The sequence below is a fragment of the Myotis brandtii genome, unplaced genomic scaffold (assembly GCF_000412655.1).
Source record: "Myotis brandtii unplaced genomic scaffold, ASM41265v1 scaffold4893, whole genome shotgun sequence".
Lineage (NCBI taxonomy): Eukaryota > Metazoa > Chordata > Mammalia > Chiroptera > Vespertilionidae > Myotis > Myotis brandtii.
Genome location: NW_005368685.1, coordinates 29646 through 35750, shown reverse-complemented (window position 1 = coordinate 35750; position 6105 = coordinate 29646). Strand labels below are relative to the sequence as shown.

General features: G+C 39.8%; 1 long non-coding RNA gene across 2 annotated transcripts in view; it reads right to left on the bottom strand.

The window, feature by feature from the left end:
* The window catches only part of LOC106727855, a 12527-nt gene that overhangs the window by 4366 nt on the left and 2056 nt on the right, over positions 1–6105 (bottom strand). The window contains exon 3 of one of the 2 annotated variants that reach the window (XR_001364107.1): positions 2663–3073. The exons of the other annotated variant lie outside the window; for it this stretch is intronic. This is a non-coding gene — a long non-coding RNA (uncharacterized LOC106727855). Of the gene's footprint in view, positions 1–2662; positions 3074–6105 lie in introns of those variants that run through there. 2 annotated transcript variants of the gene reach the window in all.

Below are 6105 nucleotides of genomic sequence, written 5' to 3'. Positions count from 1 at the left end.
AGAACCAGAGGCATGGATACATGGAAGAGTCCAACAGAGGTCAGAGGGGATGGGAGTGAGGGTGGGAACTGCATAAAAGATAGGGAAGATAGTAGCCACAGCATACATATGCATAGCCCATGGACACAGGCAACAGAGGGGTGAAGGCCAGGGTACGGGTGGTGTGTCCTGGGTAGAGGTGGCCAAAGAAAATGAAAATGGAGGACATCTGTAATAGTGTCAACAATTTAAAAAAATCACAACACAACTGATAATTAAAAGCCAAACTAAAGAATAAAATAAAATATTTATAATGCTTGTATCTGGAAAAGGACCCTTATTCCGATTATATAAACACTGTTGTGGCTCTAACATGTAAGAGAATGCAATAAAAAATGAGAAAAAACTTTAAACTGACAATTCATCAAAGAAGATATTAAGTGGTGACAAGCACATGAAAAGATGGTCAGCATAATTAATCACCATGGAAACACAATCTAAAACTGCAATGAGATAACTCCTTAGGATGGCTTACATTGAAAAGACTGACAATATCAAATGTCAGGGAGAATGTAGATCCACTAAAACTCTCATATGCTGTTGCTGGTAACCACTTTAAAAGGTGTTTGGCAATTTATTAAAAAGTTAAATATGCACCTGCCATACAACTCAGATATGTCACTCCCAGGTATCTACCCATGAAAAAGAAAAATATATGTCACACAAAGATTGTGAGTAGATATTAATAGCAGCTTTTCCCCATAATAGTCCAAACTGGAAATTCCCTAAATGCCCATCAATAGGTAAACAAATAAGTAAAATATGCTATACATTGAAACACTACTCAACAATAAAAGTGGGCAACTGCTTATACATGCAACGACGTGGTTGAATTTAAAAAATTATCCTGCCGAGTGAAAGAAGGCATCAGTAAAATAATACATGAGTGTATTCTTTCATTTTATGAAATACAAACGAATTTATAGTAACAAAAAGCATAGCAGTGTTTGCCTGGGGATTGGCAGAGGGAGGCATATATAGCAAAAGCGCACTAGGCATTCTTTGGCATGATGAAAGTTTTTTCTATCTTAACTGTGGGAATGGTTTCAAGATTTTGATGGTTTTAAGTAGGCAAATTCATCAAATGTATACCTTAAATGGGTGCATTTGATTGTGCATAAGTTATTTTTCAATGAGATTAACATAAAATGATAAAAACTTAAATTTTAAGCCAGGATGGAAGATCTCACATGATACCATCTACTATGAGACCTTTCAGTGGGGGTTCATAGACCCCATTTATGTGGGGTATGTGCTGACATTAGACATAACATTCCTGAAACCAGTTAAACCCCTTACTCTAATTCGCTTTCAGACCAGTGAGACTCTGGGCTTTACCTGAAGTATTCTGAAGTCAGATAGCAGGAGAATAATATTTCCCTTCCCACAGTTTTGTCCACTTTTGTCCTTGTGTATCTAGTGATTAGTAGTAAATTCCCAAGCTGCAGTTGAAGCATGAGGCATTGTTTTGAGGACAGAAAGGAACTGAACTGGACCTTGGATAGAGACATCCAAGTGCTTGGAGGGTGTGTGTGTATCACTGAGGTGAGTGAGGAAGAACATTCAATCCCTGGAGGCCCAAGGGAATGAAACCCCTTCAGGGCCAGGCTCAGACATAGATGTGGCTCTCACCAGCAGGGGCCATGCAGCATGATATAAACAAGTGCATCCGGAATTGCACCCACCTTCTCTCCAAACCTCTTATTTTTGTTCTCTTAACACACTGGTCCTATTCCCTTCTTACTAGTGTCTCAGGCCCCAGAGTGATGTTTCACTCTTCTCTCTCCTCTGTCCTTATAATCAGATATGACATCATCATAACTTTCAAGCTAATTGACTCACACTCATTGATCTTCTAAATGCAGGCACTTTGCTTGACAATGGGGATAGGGAAATAATTAAGAAAATGTCTGAGAGGATCCTATGAACCCACAATCCTAAAGCATAGAGAGGGGCTAGGACAGTAGGAAAGATTATATGAAACAGTATTAGTTGAGGCTCCTCTCACCTTTGGTGACCTCACTTCTAATTCTAGAGAATGGAGAAGTCATGTGGTCAGACCTTTCTCACATATTTTTACCTTTAAATTAAGACTGTAACTCCATTCTTGTGTTCTTTTTCTGGTCCCTAAAGAAGTGTCCTGAATGTCTTTGCAATGCTGACTGTCCTCTAAATCCTGCTCCTGCTCACCTCCCCTTGGGTCTTGTGTTCCATATATCAAGTCAAATATCTTGAGTACCTTGCTTTCATGGTTGTTTTGTTTTGGACAAGAAAACATGCTCAAGCCTTCCCATCCCATTTAAATACAGATTGCATCTTGACTCCTCCATAAGTTTTTATCTTCTTTATATATCCTTAATTGCCAGATTTCTCAAAAAAAGGCCCTTCTGAATCAAAAAATATTTGTTAATAAAATGAACCAATGAATGCATCCCATCCACTTATTCTCTTTTCTCAGTTCTGTTCTCATATTTTAAAGAAAATATGATACTCATACTCTAGTTTCCCAGTTCAGAAGACCATTCCAACCTTTTCATCCTGATAAATCTAGGGACCTTCTCTATGTGTCTCTCTTGTACCTGTCATGATGATATGCCTTTAAACAAAAGAGATCAAATTAGTACTATGTATCTGAGGGTTAGCAAAGATAGGTTTAAAATACCAGTCTTTATTCCACACATATTTTTGAGGGATGTCAGCAAAGTGGGGAATGCTCTAGGTGCTGTAGGATAATTGAATAAGATAGGTTAGATCCCTGCCCTTCGAGAGTGGGAGTAAGCAGACCATAAACTTGTAAATACTCAAATAAGCAAAATAACTTCAGATTGCATTAAGCGCTAAGAAAGAAATAAGCAGGTAGTAGGACAGAGAGTAACTTGAGGCTACTTTCCATCAGGTGGTTAGAGAATATGTGTTTGAAGAGTTGTGATTCTGGTGCTAATCATGAGCTGCATAGACTCTTCTTGCCATGTCCAACCTTTTCCAGTGTCTATCAAATTGAATTATCCAGCAAGCCCACTTTCGGGGTAAATATCTGAAGGAAATGAAAATGCTAACTTAGAAAGATCATTACCCCCATGTTCATTACAGTATTATTTACAATAGCCAATACAAGGAAACAACCTGAGTGTCCTTTGATGGATAAACAGATACAGAACGGAATATTATTTAACCATAAAAAGAAGGAAATCTTGCTGTTTAAAACAACATAAATGGACCTCGAAGGTATTATGCTAAGTGAGGTAAGTCAGGGATAGAAGAACAGGTATGATCTCACTGGTATGTGAAAACTAAAACCAAACAAACAGAAACAAAAACAAGGGAACTCACGGAGAACAGATTGGTAGTTTCTAGGGGTGGGGATTGTGAGGATCAAATAGGTAAAGGAGGTAGAAAGATAGTAACTTACAGTTCTAAAAAGAATGAGTCCTGAAGATGTATTGTACAGAATGGTGACTCTAGTTGTTACTACCATATTATATATTTCAAAGTTGCTAAGAGAGTAAAACCTTAAAAGTTCTCATTACAAGAAAAGTAACTATGTGTGGTGGTGGATATTAAGTATGCTTTGCAGTGATCATTTTGTTACATACATGTGTCAAATCATTGTGTTGTACAACAGAAACTAACAATGTTATATGTCAATTATATCCCAATAAAAAAGTTAAAAAATTTCTTTTCACTTGCCTGTGTCTCTGTCCTCTATCCTAGATCTTATCGCGGCAGAATAGTAAGAAGCTAAGAATATTCCTGTGCAAGTGGATAGGGAAACTGAGACAAGAAAATTAAACAAAGACAAACAATTTGAATAACTTACAGCTAGCCTGTGAATCCAAGAGCTTATCTTCCCCAAACATGGTCACTTGAAAGCAAATGGTTTATACCTCCCCTCCCTAACCAGGGAATACAGAGCTTAAATCATCCTCGTCTAGGAAATAGAGAACAGAGACCCAATTAATGCCATTTGTGCCAGCTAAACCCAAGGACAATTGGAGTTAGGGGAACAACAACAACAAAAAACCCCATTAAAGCCAGACAGACCCAAGATAAAAGTAAAACAGTAAAGCAGACCAAAGAATTATTCCAAACTCCCCTATACCTTCATTTTGGTGCATCAGCACATTAAAAATGCACCTGAAAAGCTGATGAATATTCTGCTGAAACCCTCCCCTAAGATTCTTGCCCTTGGACAAAAACAAAAAAAGAGAAAGTGTCCTCAGGACAAAGACTCACTGTGGATTCTCTCTAGAGCAGGGGTGGGCAACCCCTGGCACGCCAGTAACTTTTTCTAGCACACGAAACCCTCTCTTATAATCTTCCTTTTACAATTTTTTTCTTAATATCGACTTTTTTTATTTTTCAGATAAATTCAGTGTAGGTGCATCTTAGATAAATAAATAATTTTACATAACATGTATAAATTAAAAAATAAATGTATTTTTCATCATCATATACTGTGTTTTTGTCGCTCGAATGAATTTTATTATTTCTTCAAGGTTCTTCACATACGTACACCTTAAGAGATATCAAGTAGGCGTAACATGTTCTCAAAAAATTAGGGTTGGCACGCAGAAGAATTTTGAGTCAGAGATTTTGCTGGTTTTGGCACACACTCACAAAAAGGTTGCCCACCCCTGCACTAGAGCATGCCCATGCCCCTTCCCCCTAAACTCTAAGGGTCCCCACGAGACTTGCAAGCAGGAGAGCATAGGGCAGTGGCAACTTGTCCTGGGCTTAACCCCTGATCCTATCTTCAAGGTCCCTTTTTCTCTGACTTGCCAGTGAGTTAAGAGCAGCCCACCTTGGCTCACTTCTTTCCTATGTTTTTAGGGAGCGCAAGGAGAGCACTGTCTATGCTCTCTCCTGTTGCTTCTTCTACCCTAAGTTCTTCCTGTGTTTCACAGTCCCCAGCTTTAATAAGCATACTCTGAAAATCACCTGGACTTGTGTTGTGAAATCTTTTCTATATGAAGTCAAGAACTGACACACTACAGGCTGGCCTGAGGCAGACCTGCTCCAGGCCATCCATGCCCGTCCCTGTCCAGTAACATTATTATTCCCTTTGTATTTGGAGATGCTCTTTGGACATGTTGGATTAATGGTGTAGAAAGGCTTATTGAATTAGAAACTCATCCAAACTTCCTGGCTCTAGCCAGGAAGCTGATAGGTACCTTTTATATCTTGGAATCCCATTCTTCTTATTTCTTCCCCTAAACTGTGATTCCTGTAGGATACTTATTAAATACTAGAGGCCCAAGGCCAGAAATGTGTGCAAGGGTAGGCCTTCACAGCCCAGCTGCCTCATGGCCCTGCGGCCTTGCCCCCTGCCTGCACCTGCCTTGGCCTGGTGCTGCCTGCTTCCACCACCACACACCTCATGGGCTTCCCTCTTTGGGGAAATCGCGGAGCCCCCCTATTGATCACCCTGCCGGCCAGTGGCCTCGGCCTCCCTCTGTGGGGCAATCATGGGGTGATGGCCCAGCCCCTGACCAATCGCATTGCACCGCCTTGGCTGACCTGGCGCCAGTGAGTGTCATAGCGTGGTCCCGGATGGTCTCCGGATGGTCATTCCACTGTTCAGCCGTTCGATTGATTTGCATATTACGCTTTTATTATTTAGGAGGATTGGGCATTAGTTTGTCTTGTTTATTTGACTTATTTGTGTGAAAAGCTGTTGAATCTGTTATTTTTCTCCTTATTGTGGTTCATCTTGGACATTGCATCCGGAAACTCATATTTAAATCATTTGTTTACAAAATTTTGAAAACTCTTCATTGGTTTAGGATATGATCACAGTACCTGGCCATGGCCTTCAAGGCCTCTCATAATCTGGCCACAACCCAGTTCCTTCCACAACCACTCTTTTTCCTCTTCCTACTTTATAGTTCAGTTTCTTTTCTTAGAATCTACACTCTGCCATCCTTCCTCAACCTCACAGTTGTCTTAATCCTGTATATTGAAGGAGTACCGAATACATGTGGCACTTTGGCAAGTGGATTGTTTTGAGCTGAAGGAAATTAAGACCCAGCCGACTCAGGAAAAGCTTTTAACTTCTCTCTTAAATGC